A 16,950-nucleotide genomic window follows, 5' to 3' on the forward strand; every position below is an offset into this window, starting at 1 on the left:
CCAATAGACTAGAAGATTTTTCAAGCAAATTAAAATTATTTTCCACAAGGCACACGAGCATTTTGATTGCTTCCCTATGTTTTAGTACTCTTAAGAGTTCTTCAGATGAGGTCCAAAGTGCAGCAAAACATAATCATCCAACTTGGACGGCAGCCATGGAATGGGATGACTGAATAAATATTACCATCTAACATCATTCATCTCAGGCTTTAGTGGGAATAGGAGAGAGGTTGGGGAGAGATTTCCTGCCAAAATCCAAGGTTAAACCCAAAGAGAAGTTAGTATCCCCCTGAGGCCATTTTTTTCTCGACTATGAGCCTTGGCTATGATTTCATTTCAATGATTATTTTAAAAAAAATGTATTTTGAGTAGGGGTAGGCAAAGCTGGTTTCAGACATCTGTAATTTGAAAATTCATCTAGCAGTGTGATGGTCAATTTGAACAGATATGAATATACTTTAGCTATTGGCCTGTTCCTCAATATGCTTTTTTTTCTGCTGTCAAGTTAGAGCTATTAAAAATTCTTTGCAATAGAGGCATTTGATTGTTTAAAGTGAGATTGTGGATACCTCCACCAGCCTTGACAGGGGACACAAACCTTAGTTTGGAAACTAGTGTAAACCTTGAGACAATGAAGTAACTTCAGAGACCTGAGTCAAGCATAAACAATGAAATGGTTTGAAAGGATTGGTCTCCCCAGAATGTCATGTTCCATGGAAGAATGCTTTCTCTATTTGATCTGTCACTAGAGCTCTCAAAATATGACACTTCTGAACATAATATACTTTGATGATAAACTAGATTAACTTTCCCAGTACAAGTGAAAGGCCACCTGTTGCCAGAATGGCCATATTCCTTGTTGGCTGTCTTGTAGCTGTCATCACTTCAATGCAATCTGCAGCCGACATGCTGGAATATAATGAATATGTCAGAAGTTGGAGGTCAGCCATCGAAGTACATGAAAACTTGGCTCGTCTACAGTGTCAGCATGGAGGCCTCCCCTATCATCTTGTGCAAAGGATTTCTGCACCACTTGATTTGTTTGCACAGGGTTTGTTGCTGTTGGATGGGGCGTATTTCTGAGAGGCTTTTTGACAGCCCATTCAAATATTTTCAGTGTGGAAAAAATAGGGCTTCTGGTTTCATGCTCTTCAAATAATAATAGATGGTGTGAAATACCGATGTACCCAGTGGTGGTGGGGGTCAGTTGTGGCTTTTTAGTGGAAATATCCATAGAGACTGCTAGAAGTGTTTTGACTGGAGTGGAAAGGATTGGTTGGAAGGTCAGAGCCACTGAAGAAATCGTGGAGGTGCTCAATTTCTGCCTTCTCCTCCCTACTCATAACATACGTGGTGTTAGGTCACTTGGGCCACAAACTCTTAATATCAGGAAATATAAAGTGGTGCATCATATTTATTTATGTCAAATATTTATATATCATATACAATATACTATTAATCAGCTTTCCAGGTTACAATATCATGGGCCAATACTAGATTCTTATTTACCATGGAATATCTCTTCTTCTTGAACAGTGAAGTCTGTTTTCGCTAATGGCATCAAGAAGAAGCTTTCTAAAGTCTTGGTCAGTATGATGAAAGATTCATGAGTAGTTCTATTGGCTGAAAGTAAGAGAGCTTGAAATCAGTCTTAGCTATTGTTAAATGCTTTCTCCAAACCTTTGAAGGCCAAATGAAAGGGGAATTCTGTTCTTGGCTTTGGCTTGGGCAGAGTTTTTCAACCTTGACACTATTGACATTTTGGATTGGATAATTCTCTGTGGTGGGGACTGTCCTGTGCATTGTAGGAGCTGAGCAGCATCCCTGGCCTTACCCACTAGATACCATAACACCTTCCCAGTCATGACAACAAAAAAATGTCTCCCGATGTCCCCAATTGCCAGTCATCCCCTGGAACCCACTTGGACGCAAAACTGCCCCTGATGGAGAACCACTGTGTTAGTTGCATGCTGGGTTTCTAGAAGTATCTTACGTTGCATGCAGTATCATAAAGGAGCAAAGTGTATGCATAGACTCATTCTCCTAACTTTACCTCCCCAATTTTAATAACAGACTATCAACTGGAAAGGAGTGGGAGGTTTATTGCACTCCATACAATAATTCACATTCAGCCATTCTTAAAGTATGCGTTTGGGTAGCCAAGGGCCTAAGATTATCTTCCATGAGTTTTGATAATAACAGCAGTGAAAGAAAGTGTTAGTCACTCAGTCATGTCCAATTCTTTGTGACCCGATGGACTTGTAGCCCGCCAGGCTCCTCTGTCTATGGGGATTTTCCAGGCAAGAATACTGGAGTGGGTTGCCATGCCCTTCTCCAGAGGATCTTCCCAACCCAGGGATCAAACCCAGGTCTCCCACACTACAGGCAGACTCTTTACCATCTGAGCTAGCAGGGAAGTTTAATAACAGCAGCAATAGCTCTTATTTATGCAGGGGTAATTGCAATGCCACACCCTGTGCTAAATCACATGCTATTTCACTTTATCCTTGTAACACAGATAGACATTAACTACGTTTTCATACTCTTATCAGATGAGCATGTGGAAGCTTGGAGCATTTAAATACTTTGCCTAAACTTGCACCCTTAGTAAGAAACAGAGTTTGTGTTTAAATTCAGGTGATCCCAGCTAGAACTTGTATAATGAACTACTTACACAATTTCTTCCTTTGTGAACTGGGTTACGGCTGCTCCCAGGGATGGCACGGTCCACAACTGACACTCAGCACATTTCTTTCCAGCATTTTCACATAATTTAGGTCTCAGTGAGTCACATCTTATAATCGTTTATGAGAACAAACTGGCAAATGGCTAATTTAAAATTATTCCTGTCAAAAGAAGATAAGAAAATTACGTGTGGGTTTGATTAAAAAAAAACATTTTATATCTCTTCTAAAACACTTGTTAAATTTTATCGAGATGTGACCTTTTAAACTAAGACCTCTCATGTCTCGGCAAGCTGTACGCTCTGTGGGAATTTGAATCCCCATTCAATATTTAATTTTTGTTAATTAACTCAGTGTTTAATTTTTTCTGTTTGTTTTTGTCATCTTTAACATTTTCTACATGTGTTGACAAAGGGAAATATCTGACTACTACATCCCTTTTTTTTTCTCTCCCACCCTGCTAGTAGAGGTTTAGAAATGAGTGAAATTGTCAAAAGTCAGACAAATTGAACAGAACAAAACAAAAACAAAAGCAGAGACACTTGTTAATCCACAGCCTGGGGAAAAACTGACCCATTTGACCTCATCTATTTTTTCTTAGTCCAGTGTCAGAACTCCTTTGTCCCTCTTTTTGTTTATATATTCTTTTAACCATCACATTATCTTTACTTATTCAGTTACCATTCCCCAAATTGATGATATAATATAAAAAGAGCCTTTCCGCTTAGTTTTCTTTTTTTTATCACTGCATTATACCATTTTTTTTCTTTAGCACTTAGCACACAATGAGTAAATATTTACTGTCTTATGAAGGCCAGTAGACAAATGAGAGTAGAAAACACAGAAAAATAGAGGATACAGGCCAAGTGTAGCCATATAGAAGATAACTGTACTGCCACTGAATGTTGGGCACAGGAAAGACAGCGAATTGCTATTCCCGTATTTTCAGTCAGTTCAGCTTCTCAGTTGTGTCCGACTCTTTGCAACCCCATGGACTGCAGCACAACAGGCCTCACTGTCCATCACCAACTCCTAGAGCTTACGCAAACTCATGTCCATTGAGTCGGTGATGCCATCCAACCATCTCATATTCTGTGGTCCCCTTCTCCTCCCACCTTCAATCTTGCCCAGCATCAGGGTCTTTTCCAATGAGTCAGTTCTTCACATCAGGTGGCCAAAGTACTGGAGTTTCAACTTCATATCAGTCCTTCCAATGAACATTCAGGACTGATTTCCTTTACAATGGACTGGTTGGATTTCCTTGCTGTCCAAGGGACTCTCAAGAGTCTTCTCCAACACCACAGTTCAAAAGCATCAATTCTTCACTGCTCAACTTTCTTTATGGTCCAACTCTCACATACATACATGACTACTGGAAAAGCCATAGCCTTGACTAGACAGACCTTTGTCGGCAAAGTAATGTCTCTGCCTTTTAATATGCTGTCTAGATTGGTCATAGCTTTTCTTTCAAGGAGCAAGAGTCTTTTAATTTCATGGCTGCAGTCACCATCTGCAGTGATTTTGGAGGCCCCTCACCCCCAAAAAATAAAGTCTGCCACTGTTTCCATTGTTTCCCCATCTATTTGCCATGAAGTGATAGGACCAGATGCCATAATCTTTGTTTTTTAATGTTGAGTTTTAAGCCAGGTTTTAAACTCTCCTCTTTTACTTTCATCGAGAGTACTTTTGCTTTCTTTAGTTCTTCGCTTTCTGCCATAAGGGTGGTGTCATCTGCGTATCTGAGGTTATTGATATTTCTCCTGGCAATCTTGATTCCAGCTTGTGCTTCATCCAAGCCACCTTTTCGCATGATGTTAAATGAGCAGGGTGACAATATACAGCCTTGACATACTCCTTTCCCGATTTGGAACCAGTCTGTTGTTCCATGTGCAGTTCTAACTGTTGCTTCTTGACCTGCATACAGATTTTTCAGGCGGCAGGTCAGGTGGTCTGGTATTCCTATCTCTTGAAGAATTTCCCACAGTTGGTTGTGATTCATGCAGTCAAAACTTTGGCATAGTCAATAAAGCAGAAGTAGCTGTTTTTCTGGAACTCTCTTGCTTTTACGATGATCCATCGGATGTTGGCAATTTGATCTCTGGTTCCTCTGCCTTTCTAAAACCAGCTTGAACATCTGGAAGTTCATGGTTCACGTACTGTTGAAGCCTGACTTGGAGAATTTTGAGCATTACTTGGCTAGCGTGTGAGATGAGTGCAATTGTGCGGTAGATTGAACATTCTTTGGCATTGCCTTTCTTTGGGATTGGGATGAAAACTGACCTTTTCCAGTCCTGTGGCCACTGCTGAGTTTTCCAAATTTGCTGACGTATTGAGTGCAGCACTTTAATGGCATCATCTTTTAGGATTTGAAATAGCTCAACTGGAATTCCATCACCTCCACTAGCTTTGTTCGTAGTGATGCTTCCTAAGGCCCACTTGACTTCACATTCCAGGATGTCTGGCTCTAGGTGAGTGATCACACCATTGTGATTATCTGGGTCGTGAAGATCTTTCTTGTATAGCTCTTCTGTGTATTCTTGCCACCTCTTCTTAATATCTTCTGTTTCTGTTAGGTCCATACTGTTTCTGTCCTTTATCGAGCCCATCTTTGCATGAAATGTTCCCTGGGTATCTCTAATTTTCTTGAGGAGATTTCTAGTCTTTCCCATTCTATTGTTTTCCTCTGTTTCTTTGCATTGATCGCTGAGGAAGGCTTTCTTATCTCTCCTTGCTATTCTTTAGAACTCTGCATTCAAATGGATATATTACCCTATTTTACTGATTGCTTTTGAAATACTCTTTATCATGGAGAAGTTTTAAACATATACAAAAGTAGAAAGCCTGATATATGAACCCCCATAGACTTTCACTCACCCCCAAAAGTCATCAAACCATGGCCTGTCTTGTCACATACTGCATTAGTTATCTACTGAGGTAAAACGAATGATCCCAAATTTAGCAATTTATAACAGCACACATTTATTATCTCAGAGTTTCTGTGGAGTAGGTCTCCAGATGGGGCTTCTTTGGATCCTCTGGCTCTGGATCTCTCATAAGACTGTGGTCATCGCAAATCTCACCTGAAGGGTCCACTTCCAAGCTTATTCAAGTGGTTGGCAGGATTCAGTTGCAAGAGCTGTTGGTGGAAGGCCTCCATTTATTCCTTCCCATGTGGACATCTCTATAGAGCATCTCACAGCACGGAGCTTGCTTCATCAGATTGCCCACAAGGACAAGAGCAAGAGAGTGAACAAGAAGGGAAATCATGGTCTTTATTTATTTATTTATTTTTGGCTGCACTGAGTCCTCGTTGCTGCACACTGGCTTTCTTTAGGCCAGCTGGGGCTCCTCTTTCTTGTGGTGTGTTGGCTTCTCTTTGCAGTGGCTTTTCTTGTTGTGGAGCATGGGCTTTAGGGTACTCAAGCATCAGTGGTTGTGGTGTCTGGGCTCAGTAGTTGTGGCGCGTGGACTTAGTTGCCCTGAGGCATGTGGCATCTTCCCAGACCAGGGATGAAACCTGTGTCCCCTTCACTGGCAAGTGGGTTCTTAACCAGTGGACCACCAGGGAAGTCCAACACAGTCTTTTGAACCTAATCATAAAAGAGATATCCCATCATCCTTGCTGAATTCTGTTCTTGGTGGAAAAAATCACCAAGTCCAGCCCACACTCAAGGGGAAGGAATTACATAAGGGTGTAGTTACCAGAAGGTGGGGATTACTGGAGGCTGTTTCAGCAGTCTGCCCATCACACATACACACTTGCATTCCTTCTGCACTCACAGAGTACTTTGAAGCAAATCCCAGATTTCATATCATCTCTTCTGTAATTGTTTCAACATTTATTCCTAAAAAGATAGGGGTTCTTTCAAAAAATACATAACCAAAGCACCATTATTACACCTAAAATTTAATGATAATCCTCTAATATTTTCAAATATCCAATCGGTGTTCAACTTTCCAATTGTCTCATTAATTTGTGTGTGTGTTAATGGCTCAGTCATGTCCAACTCTTTGTGATCCCATGGACTGTAGCCCACCAGGCTCCTCTGTCCATGGGGATTCTCCAGGCAAGAATACTGAAATGGGTTTCCATTTCCTTCTCCAGGGGACTTTCCCAACCCAGGGAATGAACCCAGGTCTCCTACATTGCAGGCAGGTTCTTTACCATCTGAGATACTAGGGATATAGTAATCCATTAAGATAGATTGGTATATTTTAAAATGTCTTGTAAATCTCTTTTTAATCTATTGTTTTCTCCTTCTTTCTCCCTTTTTCCTTCCTTGTAATTTATTTGACCTATAGTGTTTCCTGTAGTCTGAGTTTTATTGATTGGATTCCTGAGTTAAAGTTTGTGCTTAGTCACTCAGTTGTGATCTGACTCTTTGCAACCCCATGGACTGTAGCCCACCAGGCTCCTCTGTCCATGGGGATTCTCCCAGCAAGAATACTGGAGTGGGTTGCCATCTCCTCCTCCAGGGAATCTTCCCAACCCAGGGATCCAACCCAGGGATCAATCCTGAATTGCAGATGGATTCTTTACTATCTGAGCCACCGGGAAAGCCCAGGTTAAAGTTCACCACATTCTTAATATTTCCATGTATATAAGTAAGTATTGATTTTAAGATGGCAATTTTTACACATTTAAATCAAGGTGCATCTTACCATCAAAGGCATCATATCACTTTTCAGGTGACAGTTACGATACTGTTGCATTGCTTCAGCATGAGCAATCTTGTCTTGACTATTTTATCACTTTAACATCTTGATTATATTATTATAACTTGAATTATGTGCATTGTTCCTATTATGTGTATTGAGTTTAATTACTACTTAAATTTTTTTTCCTAAAATATTACATTCTGATTCTACATTGAAAGAAAAAGTAACTGTTAGTTCAGGAAAGACAGAAACAGAACAGAGGGGAGTAAATTTGATTCATTCATGACTGGGCCACTAAAATCCCTTAATGTTTCAGACTGCAAAGCAAATAAGGACATTTGGAGAAGGACTCAAGTCCTGATGTTTGGAATGGATCACGGAAACACCACCATCAGCATTTGCCAATGGAGTGTCAGTTCCTTGGAAGAAAATTCCATAGTCAATAGCAGAGCACCCTTTCAAGTTATATTCAACATATATATTATCCCTCAATAAAATACTGTGGAGAAACACAAGGATCAAAGGCTTTGAATATAAGAGTGATTCCTGTTGGATACCTTTTTGTTTGTTTTTGTTTGTCCAGAATATTCTTCTGACTTTAGGAAATGCTAAGTGAAAACAATGCTAAGAAAATTGCATCACTAGTATTAGTCTAGTTAAGGCACAGGAAAACGACTATAAGGAAATATGTCAAAATGCACCAATATTGATGAGATCTGGGACATATATTTTTCCTTTGTATTTTGTTATTGATGTTGTTTTCCTGAATTGTTTGCAATGAACAAGAATACCTTTTAAAATCAAGGGGAATAAAAGCCCTAGTAAACATTATTAAAGTGCTATGTCAGAGAAGTGACAAGCCAGATTGTGTAATGGCTTCTGTAGGGGAAGCTGTGAGATTTTCAGGCTTGTTGGCTGCAAGATGAGTTTTTGCTCTTGACCTTGCAGGCTCTTGGCAGTTGTCCCATGGATAGGCTGTAGCCTTCTCCCTTCTTCGGGAGTACCCCAGCCACCCCTGACTCTGAAACTGTTTCAGTGCTGTCTGTGAGGGATGTTCTCCAGTTGTTCATTTTTGCCTTAAGTGCTCAGGTATGATATTCTCATGATGACCTTGGAGTTCAGAAAGGTCTGTTGGATTCTTTAGGTGAAGAATTTTTTGTAGCATCTTAATCATAGGCATTTTTACTTAATTTCTTTTTTTGTGAATACATGGGAGCAATAAATAACATAAAACACTGTAAAAATAAGTTTAAAGAAATCATTCCAATAAGTGTGAAAAATTTCTAAATAATAAGAAGGTACTTGTGTCAGTCTAATTGGCAAGGTCTTTTTTTTTTTCTTTCTTAGTTGCTTTGAAAATAATTGTGTGCTTTTCAAGTAAATTATCAGATTTGATGAAATGTATTGACCCTGATCCTGGGAAAGACTGAAGGCAGGAGGAGAAGGGGATGACAGAGGATGAGATGGTTGGCTGCCATCACTGACATCAGTTGATGCCATCAACTAAATGGACATGAGTTTGAGCAAGCTCCAGGAGTTGGTGATGGACATGGAAGTCTGGCATGCTGCAGTCTATGGGGTCACAAAGAGTTGGACATGACTGAGCGACTGAACATCAATAATAAAACTAAAACTAAAAAGAAAAAAGAAAAACTCTGTCTTCTAGAGCTAAATTTAGGAGATTAGGGATTTGTCTTTTCTTTCCTCATAGGTCTCTTGCTGATAATCTCCTATTTTCTTGATACAAGGTATCATAAATTGTTAGATATATCATGAATTTTATTACAACTTTTCAGGAAAAAAGCACCTATAAAATTACACATTTTTCTTTTTTCCTGGTAGATGTTCATTCTTCAGTTTATAAGTTTGGCTTGAGCCTAAGCTTTTTTCACATTTGAAGTCTAAATGTCCTCCTGAGTCTATTTTGGTTTGGACACTATCAGCAACACCATGGTGACCTTCTCCACGCCACCTCAAAACCTGTCTTTTATAATCTGTTCCTCTTTAGTATATTTAAGATCAAAAGACATTTCAAGATGTGTCATAATATTCCAGGCTTGATGAACAATCCCTGTGTGGTTCAAATCATAATTAACTTTTCCCTCTCAATTGGATTACATATTAATGGACATTAGACAGTTCTTCAGAATCAGCTGTTTCTGATAGATGGATACTGGTGCCAGAATGATCACTGGAATTCATGAAAATATATCATCGACTCTTCATAGTTTCGAGAAACCTATGCCTATTCCAAGAGACTTGGCAATTTCTGTTGCTTTTAATTGTATTGTGTAGAGCATGACAATATTCTGCAAAGACAATTATTGTTTGTTTCTCTGTTACATTTTAATATATTCTTTTTTGAAGACATTTTCAATGACAATTGGAACCCAAACTTAAAATAAGGTTCAACTACATGCCATGCAAACAAGGCTTATTTCCCAGCTTAGGTGAGACTCAAATGAATCTATAACCTTCTACACACATGCTAATTTGCACATGTGCAGGCATTGACATCTATGTCACAACACATTTCTCTGCCAAGTTTCTTTTGGCAAAGACTATAAATTACATACGAATTTGAGATATGTTAAAATGTGAAAAGCTCTGCATCTTAGACTTGATGAAATACAGTAATAAATAACATTTATCGATTGTATGTAATATGTTAGATACCTTGCCTATATTATTTCACTTATTTTCATAATTACCCTATAAAACAGTGCTGTTACTGTCTCAATTTTACAGATGAAGAAAACCGAGTCTTGGGGAGTTTAAGTCATTAGTCTGAGGAAAAGGCAGAATTGAACCAAAGCTTGAACTTGAAGCATATGTGATCTTCCCTACTTATCTCTTGGTAAGCCTTATTATTATTATTTTTAGTGTACTGTTAGCACTGTCCAATAGAACTTTCTATTATGGAAATGTTCTCTATCTGTCCAACATGGCAGTCACCAGCCACCTGGGGCTATTGAGCATGTGAAATGTGGTTAATATGACTGAGCAGTTAAAATTTTAATGTTATTTGATTTTAATTAATTTTAATTTAAATGGGCACATGTGTCTGGTGGCTCCCACACTGGAGAGTGCAACACTAGAATGAAGGTCACTGTGGTCTCAGGAAAATTCCAGAGAGATAAGGACACAGAGTTCACTTTTGTGCTTGCAAAAGTCAGGTCTACACAAGTGCAAATACCAGTTAAGTAATTACTTCTCTGGAACACGTTGACTATTCTCATGGCTTTTTGAGATGAGAAAAAACTGGTCAGCAAATCTAAAACAAGAAGGGGATGGTAGAAAACTGTCTTACCACTGTGTGGGGTACTTACTCATGCTCTGGTTAGGTCCCTTATAAGGTTCTTCTTAGGTTTGGCCACCTCATGCAAAGAGTTGACTCATTGGAAAAGACCCTAATGCTGGGAAGGATTGGGGGCAGGAGGAGAAGAGGATGACAGAGGATGAGATGGTTGGATGGCATCACTGACTCAATGGATATGGGTTTGGGTAGACTCCGGGAGTTGGTGATGGACAGGGAGGCCTGGCGTGCTGCGATTCATGGGGTCGCAAAGAGTCGGACACGACTGAGCGACTGACCTGACCTGTGTTTTTGTTAACGTTGTTATTAATCTTCTGCATTTGAAAATTTTTCAATTATCTTATGAAACTTTCCCAAATGTTCTAGAAGGTAACCAGAATTGGTATTATCATTCCTGTTTTACTGATGAGGTAATTAAGATTCAGTTTGTGTGATTTGCCTAAGGTCACACAGATCCCGGTTGACTTACATGGGACTGGTATCTAGACCTTTGAACTTCTAATCTGTTGTACTTTCCATCCAAGGAGCTATTTCTCTACTTTTGCATTCAAATATATTTTGTTTAAAAACAAACACACATACCAGACAGACTTTGCAGGAAGAAACTCTGACTTTGGGTGGAGATGATTCCAGGCAAGCTGGTAGAATAAGGTATCACCCTGTGGGCATTTGTCCCTCCCAGAGGAAGCCTTTACCAGCGGCTTGAGTAATGTCAGTGTCCTCAGGGTGACACTGCAAGCCTAATAGTTGTGGTGGAAGATCAGTCACTAATTCTGCTGCTTCTCAATGTGGCCGTTTTTGTTCTTTTTGTGCAGTTTGTAGAGAAAATAAATGGGTCATAATATCAATTCCTTCTTGGATATTTTGGTTGACTTCAAGCATCATTCCTTTTGTAATTAAGTGGGAAAGGGAAAACAGATGGTCACCTTGTCAAATTTTGTTTTCAAGTCAAATACACACAGCCCTCTTTTCTAAGTAGGCTAATTCCCTTTTAATGGGACTGCTTTAAGATGGGGGGTCCCTGGTGGTTTTGCATAGGATCTAATGAATATGTACATAGTGTCCACCTGTTTGGACAGTGCACTTGGAATACATGTCTTAATCTGTATAGAAGTGCCACCTGTAATCTTTATTGTCTGGAACAGTCATCCTTTAGCTTCTCTGTGCTTTAGTCTCTTCAGGGCTATACCTTCTGTATATATAGCCAGAGCACACACAGGGAGCCTTGGTATGTATCTGGGCACTGTAAGCTGCCGTTCAGTTGGAGATTAAAGGGATAGCAGGAGATTTCTGCAGATGGTCCCACTGTCTCCTCATTTTGGTTCCTTTTTGGATCTTGAGAAGGATTTGCAGAGATGAAGGAATAATGATTACTCAAAACTGGAAGCCATCTCTTTGTTAAGTTTTATTTTATTGAAGTATAGTCAATTTACAATGTTGTGTTAATTTCTACTGTACAGCAAAGTGATTGTTATACATATGTATGGATTCCTTTTCATATTCTCCTCCCTTATAGCTTGTCATGGGATATTGAATATAGTTCCCTGTGGTATACAGTAGGACCTTGTTGTTTGTCCATTCTATATGTAATAGTTTGCATCTGCTAATCCCAAACTCCCAATCCATCCCTCCCTCTTGATCCTTGGCAACCACAAGTCTGTTCTCTATGTCTCAGACTCTGTTTCTCTTTCATAGATAAGTTCATTTGTGTCATATTTTAGGTTCCACATATGAGTGATATCATACGGTATTTGTTTTTCTGACTGTCTTCACCTAGTATGATAATCTTTAGGTCCACCCATGTTGCTGTAATGGCATTATTTCATTCTTTTTTTATTGGAAGCCATCTCAACCCACCTACAGAGAAGGCAATGGCATCCCACTCCAGTACTCTTGCCTGGAGAATCCCATGGACGGAGGAGCCTGGTAGGCTGCAGTCCGTCGCTAAGAGTCGGACACTACTGAGCGACTTCACTTTCACTTTTCACTTTCCTGCACTGGAGAAGGAAATGGCAACCCACTCCAGTGTTTTTGCCTGGAGAATCCCAGGGATGGGGGAGCCTAGGGGGCTGCCGTCTATGGAGTCTCCCAGAGTCGGACACGACTGAAGCGACTCAGCAGCAGCAGCAGCAGCAACCCACCTACTTCCAAGAACAATGAGGACCAATTGATTAGGGAGATCTTAGGCCATTCTCAGATTTATTCTCTATGTTAAGGAGAAAATAGAAAAAAGTACCTTCTATTTTAAAAGAATTTTTTTTGAGACATATGAAAATGAGAAAATGAGCTGGTGTTCTTGCCTTTGCCAGTCCTAAAGTTCCTCTTTCACACCTTTTTATGTGTCTCCTTGCTTCCTTGCCCTAGTAAAGTCACACTCTCTTGATCCTCCATGTTGCACATAACAAAAGTGGACTTCCAGACAAAAAGAAAGCCCTGATTCTGCCTCTATTTCTAGAAAAGCATGAGATTCTTGTCACTGCTTTTTTGTTAATCAGTGACTTATTCTGCACCTACTGTATACTTAGAACTATGTTAGAATTTTTCTTCTTGCTTTGAAGCAGAGCACATTGATTTTTAGAACCATCTTTAGTTAAGAATTTAATTTAAAATCCAATATTATTTTTTAAATGGATGCCATTCCTCTTGGAGTTCTGAAGTCTTCTGCTTTCTGCCTGTGTATTGACTTGGGGCAAATCTCCTTTTCTTTGCTTATTTCATTTAGCCAGAAGTAAAGGAGACAACTTAAGCTTAGTATTTTCATGAAATTTCTCTTTAAGTGTTTGACATTGTGGCTGGTGGTCTGGTTAATTCATAAAGGATTTGTTCAGTTCAGTTCAGTTCAGTCGCTCAGTCGTGTCCGACTCTCTGCGACCCCATGAATAGCAGCACGCCAGGCCTCTCTGTCCATCACCAACTACCGGAGTCTACCCAAACCCATGTTTATCGAGTCGGTGATGCCATCCAACCATCTCATCCTCTGTCGTCCCCTTCTCCTCCCGCCCCCAATCCTACCCAGCATTAGGGTCTTTTCCAATGAGTCAACCCTTGGCATGAGGTGGCCAAAGTATTGGAGCTTCAGCTTCAACATCAGACCTTCCAATGAACACCCAGGATTGATCTCTTTTAGGATGGATTGATTGGATCTCCTTGCAGTCCAAGAAACTCTCAAGAGTCTTCTCCAACACCACAGTTCAAAAGCATCAATTCTGCGGCGCTCAGCTTTCTTCACCGTCCAACTCTCACATCCATACATGACCACTGGAAAAACCATAGCCTTGACTAGACGGACTTTTGTTGGCAAAGTAATGTCTCTGCTTTTAAACATGCTATCTAGGTTGGCCATAACCTTCCTTCCAAGGAGTAAGCGTCTTTTAATTTCATGGCTGCAGTCACCATCAACAGTGATTCTGGAGCCCACAAAAGTAAAGTCTGACACTGTTTCCACTGTTTCCCCATCTATTTCCCATGGAGTGATGGGACCAGATGCCATGATCTTAGTTTTCTGAACATTGAGGTTTAAGCCAACTTTTTCACTCTCCTCTTTCACCTTCATCAAGAGGCTGTTTAGTTCTTCTTCACTTTCTGCCATAAGGGTGGTGTCATCCGCATATCTGAGGTTATTGATATTTCTCCCGGCAATCTTGATTCCAGCTTCTGTTTCTTCCAGCCCAGCGTTTCTCATGATGTACTCTGCATATAAGTTAAATAAGCAGGGTGACAATATACAGCCTTGACGTACTCCTTTTCCTATTTGGAACCAGTCTGTTGTTCCATGTCCAGTTCTAACTGTTGCTTCCTGACCTGCATACAGGTTTCTCAAGAGACAGGTCAGATGGTCTGGTATTCCCATCTCTTGGAGAATTTTCCACAGTTTATTGTGATCCACACAGTCAAAGGCTTTGGCATAGTCAATAAAGCAGAAATAGATGTTTTTCTGGAACTCTCTTGCTTTTTCGATGACCCAGCGGATATTGGCAATTTGATCTCTGGTTCCTCTGCCTTTTCTAAAACCAGCTTGAACATCTGGAAGTTCACGGTTCACGTATTGCTGAAGCCTGGCTTGGAGAATTTTGAGCATTACTTTACTAGCATGTGAGATGAGTGCAATTGTGCGGTAGTTTGAGCATTCTTTGGCATTGCCTTTCTTTGGGATTGGAACAAAGACTGACCTCTTCCAGTCCTGTGGCCACTGCTGAGTTTTCCAAATTTGCTGGCATATCGAGTGCAGCACTTTCACAGCATCACCTTTGAGGATTTGAAATAGCTCAACTGGAATTCCATCACCTCCACTAGCTTTGTTCGTAGTGATGCTTTCTAAGGCCCACTTGACTTCACATTCCAGGAAGTCTGGCTCTAGGTGAGTGATCACACCATCGTGATTATCTGGGTCGTGAAGATCTTTTTTGTACAGTTCTTCTGTGTATTCTTGCCACCTCTTCTTAATATCTTCTGCTTCTGTTAGGTCCATACCATTTCTGTCCTTTATCGAGCCTATCTTTGCATGAAATGTTCCCTTGGTATCTCTAATTTTCTTGAAGAGATCTCTAGTCTTTCCCAATCTGTTGTTTTCCTCTATTTGTTTGCACTGATCGCTGAGGAAGGCTTTCTTATCTCTCCTTGCTATTCTTTGGAACTCTGCATTCAGATGAGAATATCTTTCCTTTTCTCCTTTGCTTTTCGCTTCTCTTCTCTTCCCAGCTATCTGTAAGGCCTCCTCAGACAGCCATTTTGCTTTTTTGGATTTCTTTTCCATGGGGATTTTCTTGATCCCTGTCTCCTGTACAATGTCACGAACCTCTGTCCATAGTTCATCAGGCATTCTGTCTATCAGGTCTAGTCCCTTAAATCTATTTGTCACTTCCACTGTATACTCATAAGGGATTTGATCTAGGTCATACCTGAATGGTCTAGTGGTTTTCCCTACTTTCTTCAATTTAAATCTGAATTTGGCAATAAGCAGTTCATGATCTGAGCCACAGTCTGCTCCCAGTCTTGTTTTTGCTGACTGTATAGAGCTTCTCCATCTTTGGCTGCAAAGAATATAATCAATCTGATTTCGGTGTTGACCATCTGGTGATGTCCACGTGTAGTCTTCTCTTGTGTTGTTGGAATAGGGTGTTTGCTATTACCAGTGCGTTCTCGTGGCAAAACTCTATTAGCCTTTGCCCTGCTTCATTCTGTACTCCAAGGCCAAACCTGCCTGTTACGCCAGGTGTTTCTTGACTTCCTACTTTTGCATTCCAGTCCCCTATAATGAAAAGGACATCTTTTTTGGGTGTTAGTTCTAGAAGGTCTTGTAGGTCTTCATAGAATCGTTCAACTTCAGCTTCTTCGGCGTTACTGGTCGGGGCATAGACTTGGATTACCGTGATATTGAATGGTTTGCCTTGGAAGCGAACAGAGATCATTCTGTCGTTTTTGAGATTGCATCCAAGTACTGCATTTCGGACTCTTCTGTTGACCATGATGGCTACTCCATTTCTTCTAAGGGATTCTTGCCCACAGTAGTAGATATAATGGTCATCTGAGTTAAATTCACCCATTCCAGGATTTGTAGTTACTATAAATTCTTACTATCTAAAAATATACAGTTTAGAAGGTTAAGTGATACTGTGTGCACACATAAAAAATATTCCTGCATATAGCATGAGTGGATTTAGGCTTAGTTTATTGGAATATCTTTAAACTAGAATATTACATACCACCCCTTAACCCTTATTCCTAAACATAGGCTAACAAGGGTTCAATAAAAGATATCTATGTAAAAACCCATGACCAATTTTGTATATCCTGTGAACATATTGTAGAACCTACATAAGTGTAGATGTAAAAGACAAACAAACCCTGAATTCTACCATTACCGAATAAATGTCATCAGGGCAGTGGCGACCTGGATGCAAATTCGTAGATGTTTAATTAAATTTATTTTTAATGAATTTATTGGTCAAAAGACAAGTCTGGGTCATGTGAATTTCCCTATGAATGAGGCTACACTGCAAACACAAATGACTTTTTCACTCAGTCTTGTTTTCCTATATGGTTCTTAAGGAGGGTTCCCTTTGCATTTTTTAATGTTTTTGGCTTATTTATAATTCTTGGAGGAAATGTTACACAAAACCACAACTATTTCAGATTTATCACTGATATCATTGCATTACTCAGTCAGACTGTATATGAAACCAGGAATGTTTTTGCCATTTAAAGCTTCCAGAGCAAGAGAGAGCAAAACCGTGCATCTTCAAGGTTAAGCAGATGTGGTAAAGGCACATTCACTCACTGTTTGTTTTGCTA

General features: G+C 40.0%; 1 protein-coding gene across 9 annotated transcripts in view; it reads left to right on the forward strand.

Moving 5' to 3' along the window:
• The window catches only part of TLE4 (TLE family member 4, transcriptional corepressor), a 275,661-nt gene that overhangs the window by 223,514 nt on the left and 35,197 nt on the right, over positions 1 to 16,950 (forward strand). For 8 of the 9 annotated variants that reach the window (XR_014058552.1, XR_014058551.1, XR_014058563.1 and 5 more), the window contains one exon: positions 10,092 to 10,200. The gene's annotated coding sequence lies outside the window, so the exon portion shown is untranslated. Of the gene's footprint in view, positions 1 to 10,091; positions 10,201 to 13,786; positions 16,428 to 16,950 lie in introns of those variants that run through there. The other variant, XR_014058553.1, reaches the window with a different exon arrangement.

Source organism: Giraffa tippelskirchi, chromosome 1 (genome assembly GCF_054371585.1).
Source record: "Giraffa tippelskirchi isolate mGirTip1 chromosome 1, T2T-mGirTip1v1.2.pri, whole genome shotgun sequence".
Taxonomy (NCBI): Eukaryota; Metazoa; Chordata; class Mammalia; order Artiodactyla; family Giraffidae; genus Giraffa; species Giraffa tippelskirchi.